Source organism: Bison bison, unplaced genomic scaffold (assembly GCF_000754665.1).
Source record: "Bison bison bison isolate TAMUID 2011002044 unplaced genomic scaffold, Bison_UMD1.0 scf7180017864227, whole genome shotgun sequence".
NCBI classification, from domain to species: Eukaryota; Metazoa; Chordata; class Mammalia; order Artiodactyla; family Bovidae; genus Bison; species Bison bison.
In genome coordinates, this window is record NW_011494799.1 from 3552772 (window position 1) to 3567475 (window position 14704).

At 44.5% G+C, this 14704-nt stretch overlaps 1 protein-coding gene across 1 annotated transcript in view; it reads right to left on the reverse strand.

Moving 5' to 3' along the window:
* MCTP2 (multiple C2 domains, transmembrane 2) overlaps nucleotides 1–14698 on the reverse strand; it is a 265399-nt gene extending 250701 nt beyond the window's left edge. Inside the window, exon 1 of the mRNA XM_010845889.1 lies at nucleotides 14478–14698. The gene's annotated coding sequence lies outside the window, so the exon portion shown is untranslated. The remainder of the gene's footprint in view (nucleotides 1–14477) is intronic.
* Between the last annotated feature and the right edge of the window lie 6 nt (nucleotides 14699–14704).

Consider the following 14704-nt stretch of genomic DNA (forward strand, 5'->3'; position numbering starts at 1 on the left):
GCCTGGTGGGCTGCCGTCTATGGGGTCGCACAGAGTCGGACACGACTGACGTGACTTAGCAGCAGCAGCTCCTACTCCTGCTTCCTGACTGCCCTCCTCTTACTCTTATTCTGGTTGGAAGAAAATACAGAACAAAACATCAGCTATAAAGGGGTCTGATCTTCAGGTAAAAGCTCCCATAACATGTGGGCACTCACTCACCCAAACCTCTGCAGGCTTACTCATTATGAAGTAGCCAGACTTCCTCTTTTCCTTGAATAACAGGAATTTGCTGCTGTTGTTGTTGAGTCGCTAAGTCCTGTCTGGACTCTTTGCAACCCTATGGACTGTAGCCCACCAGACTCCTCTGTCCATGGGATTTCCCAGGCAAGAAGACTAGAGTAGGTTGCCATTTCTTTCTCCAGAGGATCTTCCCGACCCAGGGATCAGACCCATGTCTCTTGTATTGGCAGGCAGATTCTTTACCACTGAGCCACCAGAGAAGCTCTAAGAGGAATTTATAAAGTACTTATTATTCACAAGGCACTCTTCAGGGATTATTATTATTAAGCATCACAGCAGCCCAAGGTAAGTATTTTCATCTCCATTTTAAAATAATGAGCCCAAGCTTTGGAGATGACAAAGTCCTACAAACGTCAGAGTGGCTTCCAGGAAGGCTCACTGAGTAGATAAAATTTTGAAAATTTTTCTCTGCTTAATCATTTCAACTATCAGACACTGTAATGTTTCTGGATCTCTAATGGAAAAGATGTTTGGCTGATAAAATCTAACAAAAGATACTAAAGACTTTTTAAAAGCCTTAAAATGTTAAACAAATTCAAAGTGTTTTTAATATTCTCATGTCCAAGGAGTTTTAATGACATCTTAAATACATTAATAAAAGACCTATCATCTCACCATCCAATTAACCATGGGGATATTTTTTCCACATGTGCCTTTAAGAAATTGTAATCGTGCAGAGAGGACGTAATGAAAAGTGACTCAGCCCCGAATAGACCATTTCCATAAAGCAACCACTAGTAAGTTTCTAGTGCTCATCTCCAAAACAACAAAAAATACACACACGTTCATATACTGTCGGCTGCTGTGTCCAGGTGTGTCTGACTGTTTTCAACCCCATGGACTGTAGCCCTCCAGGCTCCTCTGCCCATGGGATTCTCCGGGCAAGAATACTGGAGTGGGTTGTCATTTCCTTCTCCAGGGGATCTTCCTGACCCAGGGATCGAACCCACACCTCCCACACTGCAGGCAGATTCTTTACCGTCTTGAGCCACCAGGGAAGCTTCACTCATATATCTGCACATAGTAACAGTGTAAATATACGTGTATGTAAAAGGGATTTTGCTCTACACGGTTTCACACCATGCTTTATCACATAACACTAAAAGCAACAATAAAACCAGTGCTTTATAAGTTCTCACTGAGTTAGCCCTGACTCATAGCCATTACCAAAAAAACAACATTTCAAGGCAAGGTTGTTGGTTTTCCAACTGGCTAGATTCAGGATGTCATTACACCAGAAAACTACCAAAATCACACTGACAAGACATCCAGAACTGGTCAGCAAAATCTGCATTAAAAAAAAAAAAAAAAAAAACAGTTTAACCAAAGCACCAACCTATCTTTCCTGACATACATGAATGTCGGTATGGCTTCCTACTGGAATGAAAGCAGATGACTTTGATGAGTGTTCTGTTCAAAAGCACCGGATGCTGTGCACAGGACTTCAGTTTGCAGGGTGCTATGGAGTCCTCCTTACACCCTCTCCATTCTGACTGCCACCGTATCAACTGCATCAGCTGCTATTGCACCTCACGAGGCCACAGACTCAACCTCCACTAGAGGAGGGTACCTAGGTGGTATGTCAGAAGCTCCCAGGGGCACAAGCGGAATGTCCAGCACAAGTCAGTCCAGTTTCCCCAAGACCACATCAAACAAAACATCAACCTCATTGGCATACTGTCAACCCTTGAAAGATCTATTTGACAGATGCACCTAATGCTTTGAAATGAACGAATGAGTAATAAAAAAGCATCAATCACTTGCTCAGCAGGAATTTTATCCACATTGTGAAATGTCAACATCTGCATGTATTTAAAAGCTCACGTCAATTTAAAAAGACAAGAACACCAGGAAGCAGTTCTCCCGTGAACACTCAGGAACGACGCAAGGCGTTTGGTGGAAGGGACCACCTGCTTTACTCCACAAATCTATGACGACAATTGCGTGTTTTATGCATCACTCAAGTCAGATAAAGGAGAGAGACCCTTTCAAAATATCCAACTTTGCGTATTTGTAATCTTTGGGCAAGAAACTGCTCTGAAGGGGTGTATTTATCGAACCATGTCAAATCCGTCCTCAGAGGAGGGTCTAGCAGAATTCCAGGGCTTCGTGGCTGCGCTGAAAGCAGCCTCTGAGGTGAAAGGCTTCTACTCCGCCTTCACCCTGGGATGAGAGGAACAGCTGCTTCCAATCCCAGGATGCAGGGAAATTCCTGGAGTCTTATTCGGAACAGACCCTAGTCTTGTGGTTAAACAGCTTCACTGGGAAGCGAGGCAGAGTAGAATGGTTGAAAGCACTGGATGGAATGGAAGAGTTGGGGAAAAGGGAAGATTCCATCCCAGTGGGTGGTCCTGGGCTTCTCTGAGTCTCAGCGCTTTCTTCTATTAAACAGGGATGACCCCTGCCTAGGAGGGGCTCCCCAGGCGGCTCAGCAGCAAAGAATCCACCTGCCAATGCAGGAGACCCAAGAGGTGCAGGTTCCATCCCTGGGTTGGGGAGATCCTCTGGAGTAGGAAATGGCAAGCTACTGCAGTATTCAAATGGCAAACCACTTGAGAATCCCATGGACTGAGGAACATGGTGAGCTATAGTCCGTGGAGTTGCAAAGAGTCGGACAGAGCTGAGCACACACGCACGCTACCTAGGAGGGTCCCTGACAGGATTAGAATGAATAAAATAATGCTGCCACCTAACAGAACGCAGCAATGGCAGGCTGCTGGCACATTAAATGAAATACAGCAGCTGAGCCTGTATGTCCTAAAAACTAGGAAAAGCCGAAACCATCTTCTATTCAAGGAAAAAAAAAAAAAAAAACCACTATCAATGAAAAGGCACATATTGGCCAATGAACCCTAAAACTAAGCAATAAATTAATGACTTAGGATCTTGAGCTTATGGTGATAAAGCCAAAAATGACATACAACTGGAAGTTGGAAAGGAAGTCATTAATAGAGCAACTCAAATACTAAGCCGTTCTTAATGACCAGGACTAGGCCTCTTGTGTTTAAACTTTTATCTGTGTGTGTCTCACACACAGAGTTCATGACATTTAAAAAACAATTTGTCATGCACCTTTTCACTTCTGCTATCTCTTCTGGTTCAAATATTAACACAGGAAACTTTACGGGAACCTTCTTTCTCATTCTTGACTAAAGCTAAGTATCTCTGTGCCAGCTCACCTGAGATGAGAGAGAGTGAAAGAAATTTCAGAGAAACTCTACTTGTTTCAACAGGCCTAAAATATGGAAGGCAACTTCTGCAAAAGCTTTTTAACAAGGTCCTGAAACAACAGATAAGATATACCCATTTGAATGCAGAGTTCCAAAGAATAGCAAGAAGAGATAAGAAAGCCTTCCTCACTGATCAATGCAAAGAAATAGAGGAAAACAATAGAATGGGAAAGACTAGAGATCTCTTCAAGAAAATTAGAGATACCAAGGGAACATTTCATGCAAAGATGGGCTCAATAAAGGACAGAAATGGTATAGACCTAAAAGAAGCAGAAGATATTAAGAAAATGTGGCAAGAATACACAGAACTATACACAAAAGATCTTCATGACCCAGATAACCGCAATGGTGTGATCACTCACCTAGAGCTAGACATCTTGGAATGTGAAGTCAAGTGGGCCTTAGAAAGCATCACTATGAACAAAGCTAGTGGAGGTGATGGAATTCCAGTTGAGATACTTCAACTCCTAAAAAATGATGCTGTGAAAGTCCTGCACTCAATGTGCCAGCAAATTTGGAAAACTCAGCAGTGGCCACAGGACTGGAAAAGGTCAGTTTTCATTCCAATCCCAAAGAAAGGCAATGCCAAAGAATGCTCAAACTACTGCACAATTGCACTCATCTCACATGCTAGCAAAGTAATGATCAAAATTCTCCAAGCCAGGGTTCAACAGTATGTGAACTGTGAACTTCCAGATATTCAAGCTGGATTTAGAAATGGCAGAGGAACCAGCGATCAAATTACCAACATCCACTGGATCATGGAAAAAGCAAAAGAGTTCCAGAAAAACATCTACTTCTGCTTTACTGACTATGCCAAAGCCTTTAACTGTGTAAATCACAACAAACCGTGGAAAATTCTTAAAGAGATGGGAATACCAGACCAACTTACCTGCTTCCTCAGAAATCTGTATGCAAATCAGGAAGCAACAGTTAGAACTGGACATGGAACAACAGACTGGTTCCAAATAGGGAAAGGAGTACATCAAGGCTGTATATTGTCACCCTGCTTATTTAACTTACATGCAGAGTACATCATGAGAAATGCTGGGCTGGAAGAAGCACAAGCTGGAATCAAGATTGCTGGGAGAAATATCAATAACCTCAGATATGCAGATCACACCACCCTTATGGCAGAAAGTGAAGAGGAACCTTTAAAGAGCCTATTGATGAAAGTAAAAGAGGAGAGTGAAAAAGTTGGCTTAAAACTCAACATTCAGAAAACTAAGATCATGACATCTGGTCCCATGACTTCAGGGCAAACAGATGGAGAAACGATGGAAATAGTGACAGACTATTTTTCGGGCTCCAAAATCACTACAGATGGTGACTGCAGCCATGAAATTAAAAGACACTTACTTCTTGGAAGGAAAGTTATGACCAACCTAGACAGCATATTCAAAAGCAGAGACATTACTTTGCCAACAAAGGTCCATCTAGTCAAAGCTATGGTTTTTCCAGTAGTCATGTATGGATGTGAGAGTTGGACTATAAAGAAAGCTGAGTGCTGAAAAATTGATGCTTTTGAACTGTGGTGGTGGAGAAGACTCGAGAGTCCCTTGGACTGCAAGGAAATCCAACCAGTCCATTCTAAAGGAGATCAGTCCTGGGTATTCACTGGAACAACTGATGCTGAAGCTCAAGCTGCAATACTCACTGGCCACCTGATGCAAAGAACTGACTCACTGGAAAAGACCCTGATGCTGGGAAAGATTGAAGGCAGGAGGAGAAGGGTACGACAGAGGATGAGATGGTTGGATGGCATCACTGACTCAATGGACATGAGTTTGATTAAACTCCGGGAGTTGGTGATAGACAGGGAAACCTGGCATCCAGGGGGTCACAAAGAGTTGGACAGGACTGGGAGATTGAACTGAACTGAAACAGTGAATTAGGTAGGAAGAAACCCGCATGACAAAAAAGGAGATAAGGAAAGGGTTGGAGGGAATCTGTGGGGATAAAGAGTCAGAGAAGATGAGGATATTGAATTTCAGGGCCTGATCCTGCAACAGACAAGAAACTGTAGGACAAAGATTAATAGATACACGGTACAGGGCATTTTGTTACCAATGAGAGGGTAAACAAGTCTCCAAAATCTCTAGGACCCAAATTCTCATAAGGGCCATGCAGCAGCGAAAGGGCTGAAACCCTAAAGGCATTTCCAGACTACAAGCCTATACAGCTACACTAATTTTATATATTTAAATCTAATCTTCCATATTACACAAGACTATCTTAACAATAATGCCAGTTACTGTTCAAGTAATACAATGTTCTTCTCTGACATACTACCTAAGTTTTCAGACTAACTCTGAACTTCTTTCATAATGCTAAAAGGTCCATCCTCAATCAAAACCAGAAAGTATTACATAATCATTATTTGTTTGTGGTTTCATTTGACTTTGGGAGGCTTGAGGGGTTTTTGTTGTTGTTTGCTTTTGCCCCTTGGCTCTGAACTTAGTCATGGTCACACAGACATAAGTTTGATTCTTTTGGTTTTTCCTGATCAGCTCATAGGTCTCTCATGAACATTCTCCTTTATTAGCTGGTTTAAGTTGGAGTATGGTTGCTTTACAAAGTTGTGTTGGTTTCTGCTATTCAACACAGTGAATCAGATATATGTATGCATACCTCCCCTTCTTCTTGGACCTCCCTCCTATATCCCCATCCCGCTCATCGCAGAGCACTGAGCAGAGCTCCCTGCCCTAAACAGCAGCTTCCCGCTGCTGCTGCTAAGTCGCTTCAGTCGTGTCCGACTCTGTGCAACCCCATAGACGGCAGCCCACCAGGCTCCCCTGTCCCTGGGATTCTCCAGGCAAGAACACTGGAGTGGGTTGCCATTTCCTTCTCCAATGCATGAAAGTGAAAAGTGAAAGTGAAGTCGATCAGTCGTGCCCGACCCTCAGCGACCCCATGGACTGCAGCCCACCAGGTTCCTCCATCCATGGGATTTTCCAGGCAAGAGTACTGGAGTGGGGTGCCATTGCCTTCTCCACTGCAATTCAGCTAGCTCCTTGCAAAGTCATGTAGGTTACATAGCTTTGGGAAGACAGAAACTTGCAACAATGCTAGCAGCTGAAACTTACCTCACTCACCCTTGTCAGTTGCCCGGCCTCTGTGCTCCTGCATAACCATGTTTGTTTGTGTAAAGTTCGGGCATCCCCACTGCTGTGTCCTAACCACCCACATGCAGGAAACCCCTACTCTGAACTAGCCTACTCACAGTCAGCACTGCCCACTGAAGTCTGGTGCCATGCACTGTCTATAAAAACTCTGTAACTCCTTTGTTTGGGGCTCAGAGCTGGAAGTGTTAACTCCTCTGGGCCCACCAGCGTAATAAACCTGAGTTCTCCAACTCTCCAAGTGTGGTGTTTGGTTTACCAACAGACCAACTTCTGCAACAAATATACAACATGTGTTTTGCTCTCTCTGACTTACTTCACTCTGTATGACAGACTCTAGGCGCCTCCATGTCTCTACAAATGACCCAATTTTGTTCCTTTTTATGAGTGATTTTTAACAAACAAAGTTGAAACAGGCTATCCGAAACTTTCAGTTTCTCAAAAGCATCCATCCATCAATTTCTCAAAACAATCTCTTTTTTCCAAATCTTCCTCCAGCCTGATGTGCCTGCCCATTCCTCCCGCTAAGTGCTGGCAGTCCTGCCTCTGGAGGCCACCCTTCACTGCTTGCCTCCTATAACCCCTACCCTATCCCACCCCACCCCACCCCATGCCTCACCCTCACCTGGTGGTGGTTTCCTCGCTAAGTTGTATCCGACCCTTGCAACCCCATGTAGCCCACCAGGATCCTCTGTCCATGGGATTTCCCAGGCAAGAACACTGGAATGGGTTGCCATTTCCTTCCCCAGGGGATCTTCCCAACCCAGGAATTGAACCCAGGTCTCTCTGCATTGCAGGCAGATTATTTACCAACTGAGCTACAAGGGAGGGCTAAAGTATTCACCTGTCAAGCTGCCTGACTTCCTGTCTAGGCTCTAAAGAGACAGGGAGCTCCCTGCTCTATTCACATGGAAAATTCTAGCACATAGCAAACATGACACACAGCTTTTGGATAAAATAATAAATACGTATTCCAGCTACATTCTAACACATGTTTTAAACAAACCTTCTGCTTAACTCTGAGCACCTAGAAAAACCTACATCCTCTATACAAAAAAGGAATCTTTTAACATCTGTAGCAGCTACAAAACAGCCCTGGGCAATCTACATAATATATACAAACAACCTATATGTATGTGTATATGTATGTATATATGTGTGTATGCATGTATGTGTGTGTGTGCATGTGTATGCATGTGTATATGTGTGTGTATGTATGTGTATGTATGTGTATGACTCTTTGCGACCCCATGGAATGTAGCCCACCAGGCTCCTCTGTCCAAGGGATTTTCCAGGCAAGAATACTGGAGTGGGTCACCACTTCCTCCTCCAGGGGATCTTCCCATCCCAGGGACTGAACCCACATCTCCCGTGTCTCCTGCATTGACTGGTGGATTCTCTACCACTGCACCAGCTGGGAAGCCCCATGTATATGTATATATACGGCCTCCCACATGATGCAATTCATTTACAATAAACATAATACACATAAATGATAAATGAGTGTTTTTAACAACACAGCATAACAAATTAAGAGGAAAGATGGTAAGTCATTTTAACTTGTAACCGTAAGATGGGCTGAAAATCTGACCAAGCCCCTGTCACTCACCCACCCAGCCTGCTTTTCCACACTGAGGGCCTCCTCCCACGGAGTAGAGCTCAGGCTATCAAACATGCAAAAGGCCAGAGGCAGTGGAGGATTCATCTCCACGCTGGAAAGAATGTGCGGAGGTAAACCTTGATCGTCTTCCACATCAAAGGAAAGAGTGAATTGCTATCCCACCCACCCAGGAGAAATGCCTACGTTCCTCCCTGAACATCTTCTCCCCACTCTCAAGAGAGAACATATTTAGCTGTTTGATATTATTCCATCCATTGAATTTATTCAGTTCTCGTATCAGCTGCATTATTCCATCTGCCTACCCAAATCTCTATCTTGGAGTCATCCACACATTTCAAACTCACGACATCCATTATTCTGTAGAAAACAGTCTTCTCTAGTCCTGTCCTATGCTCCTGACACCATCCTAGGGGTCCAAGACACAGATCTCAGCCCTGACAACCCCTCTCACCACCCACATCCACCTGGTCACTTCTGTAATCTCCTAGATCTCTCTCAGATCTTTCCACACCTCTGCTTCCCTACTGCCTTAAACCGTGCCCCATACATCACTTCTGAACTTGGACAACTTCTTAACTCCTCTCCTAACAACCCGCTGCCAGAATTAGGGCATCTAACTCCGCTCACCCAAGTGTTTTTCTACTAGTCTGCAGGGATCGTGTCTGGCTAGTCACCAATGTATTCCCCTCCAGTACCGAAATGAATGCTGAGCATAACTGAAGAGGCAAAAATGACCATATGAATGAATAACCACATGAGAAAGACGGTCAGTACTCGCAGAATTAGATTTCACCACCTGCCATAAGCTCAAAGTGACAGTGTCTAAACGTCTGTCTCTGAAGCAGAGGTAAAAAGACTTATTAATTCGAGGCCCACACCCAAAGGTAAATCATCATTTCACACACTGCCACATGCACTCATAATATAATTACACATTCTTTTATGCTGCCTGACATGTTGGAGCTCTTTCATGATAAAATGTATAGAATCATGAAGAATGATCTTTCTTTCCCAGAAGGAAAAGAAAAACTATGCAAATGCAAAGCACAGGTCTCCTAGACACCTTCCAGGACGCACGAACAAGCACACCATCATCTTCAAGTCCTCCGTGGCCTGAGGAGGGGGTCCACTAATACCCAGATCAAATCCCAGAATTACCAAACAAGGCCACTTTTCACCATCACCTATTGGGGAAATCCACGTGAGCCCATCATCCAGCTGGGGAAAGAGGTACTCGACGTTAGGTAATCATATATGCAATCACGCCCATTTGCTTACGAAATTTCAAAGTTTGCACTAAGACTGAAGGACAACAACATTCCTCCTCTCTCATCGGGCAATTGTTACCGAAAGAGAAACGTGTTAACCCTGAGTGGTCGGCAAGTAGGGCCATGCCAAGAAGACCCACGCCCGCCTTCCAGGCCTCTCCCACAAGACCAACATAAAACAAAGGCAGGGAGAGCCTTCCCAGAGAGGGAAGGCGGGCACTGTAACCTCACTGCCTGCGCGTGAATCCTGGCTGAAGCAGTGTGGCCTGGGACAACACCCTTGTCTCTGTGATACAGCTTTCTCACATTTAAATGGAGCAATCTTCACGTGCATTTCAACAGAGGATGGGACCTCAGGAAATAGCAACAGTTAACAGAAAGGCAGATGAGAAAGAGCCCAAGGGGAAAAAAGAAAACATCAAGGTCCTACTATATGGCACAAGGAACAGCATTCAACTTCCTGTAATAAACCATAATGGGAAAGAAAATGATACAGTATAATATGTATAACTGTATCATTTTGCTGTACGTCAGAAACTAACAAAACACTGTAAATCAACTATATACTTCAATTTTTTAAAAAAGGAAGCTGTGCTGTGCTTAGCGACTCAGTCATGTCCGACTCTTTGAGATCCTATGAACTGTAGCCTGCCAGGCTCCTCTGTCCATGGGGATCCTCCAGGCTAGAATACTGGGGTGGGTTATCATGCCCTCCTCCAGAGGATCTTTCCAATCCAGGAATCAACCCCAGGTCTCCCGCATTGCAGGCAGATTCTTACCGTCTGAGCCACCAGGGAAGCCCCCCACGTCCCCATCAAAAAAAAAAAAGAATCCAAATATATAAATTTAAATAAATTACTGGAGTGATAATAGCTCTCAGGTGGTGGTGGTGGTCGTTGAGTTGCTCAGTTGTGTCCAACTCTCTGCAATCAGGGGTTGCACTGATGATTAAAGGAATTAATATTTCTTATCACAATGCCTTATCACATAGAGCACAATATCTAAGTGCTCTATCAATATAACTATATTACAACAATAATATATAAACCTTAGTACTAATCTCACTCCTCTCATCTTCCCAAGGGATTCTATGCCCTACCAGTTCTCTTAAACACTAAAAGCAGTGGTTCTCAAACTTTATAGCATGCGCCTGAATCATCTGGAAGGCTTCTTAAAACAGACTGCTGTGCCATAGACACAGAGCTTCTGATTCAGGTGGCCTGGGATAGGGCCTGAGAACATGCATTTTTAACAAGTTCATCACAGGTACATGGGTGCGGGTGCTGCTGGTGGAAAGACTTGTGAAAAATAGTGACTACGGGGCTTGTCTGCATCAGTGGAGGACGGTGTACAGGTCCAAACTTCCAGGGCTTCCTACGGCCGTCATCCCATACGCTCTTCCACCTCAGCATCTCCACCCATGATTCCAAACTCAGCTCAAGCATCAGGACCTTGGAACTGGCACCAACGCCATACTGTCATCAATGAAATAAGCTCCAGGAGGCCAGGAGCTCCCCAGCAATCAGAACCTGGCCTTACTCAGTGCACAGGACACGGAAAACCTTCAATAAATGGCGCCAACACTCAAAGGCAGACCTGGAGAACCAACTAAAGCGGAAGGTCTTAGGGACCAGTGGGAGCTTCCTCTCACAACTATTCACTGGAAAGGAAGGGCCCTGAGACCACAATGAACCCACCGGCAGCTTCTCTGCTCAGTGGACCATTAATTCTTTGCCTCAAACCACAGAGGGTGCTCCCACGCTTTGAAGGTAAGCGAGCTTCAGTTTCTGGTCTCTCACTGGCATAGCCCACCCCACCCCGAGGGCTTCAAGCCTCTCGTTAGGAGATGCTGAGTGTTCTTAGGGACAAGGTTGCAATCAGAAAGCATTTTTATGTAAGCTTTTCTGGTAAATGGCCCCAAAAGATCTCAGCAGAAACAAGAAAGCAATCACCAGCAAATGGTTGTAATTTTTTTCCGTTCTAGGTAAGCATTCACTTTCATAGCTAATTTAGTATTATTTTTCCTAATGAGGATCCCCTTACTGTTTACCTTTCAGGTATCACAAAATCTGGAACTGCTCCTTTCACACGCCATGCACACGCTTCTCCTTGGCCCTTTGGCTGTTCTGTGAATTTCTCCAAAACATCATCCATCCTGCCCCTTCCTTACAGCATCTTAACCAAGCCAACCACACGTTTATAAACACCAGCCAGGTAGGACTTCAAATGCTTTTAAGAAGTTCAAGGTGTCTTGTCGATTTCTCTATACAATGAGGATGGGATGGGGGCGAAATGTGCCAAACACAATCCAGGCAGAATATTTACCTGATTCTCCCAACACAGGGAAAAAGCTTTTCTTCAACAGAAAACACTTTCTTCTACACCTGAAGATAATTTCAACATGAAACCCCTCAATTTTCTTAGGTAATTACCAGCAATTGCAAGGAAGGTTTTAAGAAACCAAGTGCTCTCCATGTCAGAAGATAGTATTTAAAATTCTAAGTACTATTTTCATTCTCATCCTAAACAGTATAATAACTTTAATTTGAAAATCACTTGTGTGGTTTACATGCACTTAAAGAAATCATCCGTTGAGCTGTTATGGATCATTCATTCAAAAGGCTAAATTGGTATTTTAGGATTCTCTCCTAAATAAGCATGTTGGAGTACTCTGTACTTCTAGAGAGACACTTAAGGAATAATAGATATATCTTTTAAAATAAATATTATATATATTCAGCAATGGTTATAGATTTATACATACACACAAAGTCCTTTCTAGGTGGCAACAGTGACCTCTATTTACCTGTAAACTATGGGTAGAAATCAAGATGAAATACATTAAAGCATATGAATAATATGAAAATTAGCTGATACTTCAATATATAATACACACAGGATATATATAAAGTTTTACTAATTTGCCTAACTTGGCTATGCTGCTGCTGCTGCTGCTAAGTTGCTTCAGTCGTGTCCAACTCTGTGCGACCCCGTAGACGGCAGCCCACCAGGCTCCCCCATCCCTGGGATTCTCCAGGCAAGAACACTAGAGTGGGTTGTCATTTCCTTCTCCAATCAACTTGGCTATATTAGGTCCTTAAAAATATCTTAAGGAAGACAATAAAATTTCTGTTTTTTAAAATACTGTTCATCTTGTCCCAGATTGGTCTCAGTTTAACAACCCAAAAAAAATGAAAACAATGTTCATTTTATTCACGATAACTTTCCCAGGTGACTCAGTGGCAAATAATCCACCTGGAAAGCAGGAGACTTAAGTTTGATCCCTCGGTTGGGAAGATCCCCTGGAAAAGGAAATGGCAACCCACTCCAGTATTCTTGCCTGGGAAATCCCACGGGCAGAGGAGCCTGGTGGGCTACAGTCCATAGGGTCGCAGAGCCTATCACTACATAGCAACTAAATGACAACAACTTTAACTCTCAGGATGTGTAATTCTGAATTCTCATTTCTATTAAATCTGCAGATTTACACTGTCTCACAGTAACTTGGAATAGTGAAAAAGCATGGATTCTGACTCAGAAATATCCACGCTCAACTCCCAGGTCCACCAGTTCCTATGAACAAATTCCTGGATTTTTCCCTGCCTTAGTTTCTCATCTGTTCAGAGCTAGTAACATCCCCTTGGTGAATTTTATGCAACATTTTAAGGAAAGTGACTAGCATGGTGCTTGGTACAGAGCTGACTTTTCTTGAGAGTCCCTTGGACGGCAAGGAGATCAAACAGGTCAGTCCTAAAGGAAATCAACTCTGAACATCCATTGGAAGGACTGATGCTGAAGCGCCAATACTTTGGCCACCTTATGCGAAGAGTTGACTCATTGGAAAAGACCCTGATGCTGGGAAAGGCTGAGGGCTGGAGGAGAAGGTGGCAGCAGAGGATAAGATGGCTGGATGGCATCAAAGACTCAATGAACATGAGTTTTAGCAAACTCCAGGAGATAGTGGAGGACAGAGGAGCCTGGTGTTGCTGTCGGTGGAGTTGCAAAGAATCAGACGCGATTTTGCAACTGAACAACAAAACTAACCTTATTTTAAGTATGGTTTGGAGAATCCTTGCCACTTGGATGTGACCAGGCTAACGATAAATATCCTCTGAAGATTTTCCTTTTCCCTACATTTAAAATGCTTATTACCAGAGATCAAAGAGATGCCGCAAAAACAAAAGCACAATGTGCCACTGCTATCTAAACAGCCACCTGTGAGAAAGGACTGCCCAAAAATTCCCTTTTGTATCCACACCTGTGCTACCACACAGCACACCAGCCTGTGTGCTCTCCTAGAGGTTCCCCCCTTGACAGACGTGCAGCTAACGTCAGTTACGTGGAAATGCTGCTGATCCAAGCAAAAAGTGATTGCTAATGGGAATCGTAATCCATAGACCTGTTTGTGATTTGGTGCGTCGGTGAAGCAGGTTTTCTAGAGTCCCCAGGTTCACCGCGAGGCTTTTCAGTAACTCCAAGTGCCCGAGGCCGATGAAATTTCTAGAGCAGGCTCCGGTAAGCACCGAGGCACGGGTGAAACCCCCACACACCGCGCACAAGTTGCTTCAGACGCTCTAACCCACTTCGTGGAAACTCAACCAGATTTACCAGCCACCAATGCACCATTTGCTTAACAAATGGACAGTGAGCTGGGGAACTAATTGCTGAAGCAATTGCCTCTCGAGTTCGCCACCACTACCGCCGTATTTTTTTTTTTTTTTTTTTGTTACGAGACACTCTGTAACCTATACACAATTATCAGTGGGCTCTCTGCGCAAGGAACCCAAGCGGATTCTCCGGGTTTCCACGAAGGGGGTGCATCCAATTCCGCCCAAATGAGGGACTGGCCTCTGCAGAAAGGAGTCCCCAAGGAGACCAAACGTTGGTCCTTCAAAATGCAGAGATCCTGGGGCAGGCTGCGGTGCGCCCTCCCGCACCCCGATGCTCGGCGTACCTTTCTGACTCCTGAACCGGCAACTCCACTGGCTTCCCTTCCCGGCCGCTCAGGATCCCCAGTTCTGTTGGCAGCGGACACCCCTGCCCTCCTCGCACGAGCAAGGAGCAGCCCGGTCGCCCCGCTTGCCCGCGCGGCTTCACCTGTCAGAGGCCAAGTCCCAGGAGCTGCAGAGGGGCCGGAGCGAGCCCCTTACCTGCGCGGGCACAGCCTTCGGGGCTGCTGCC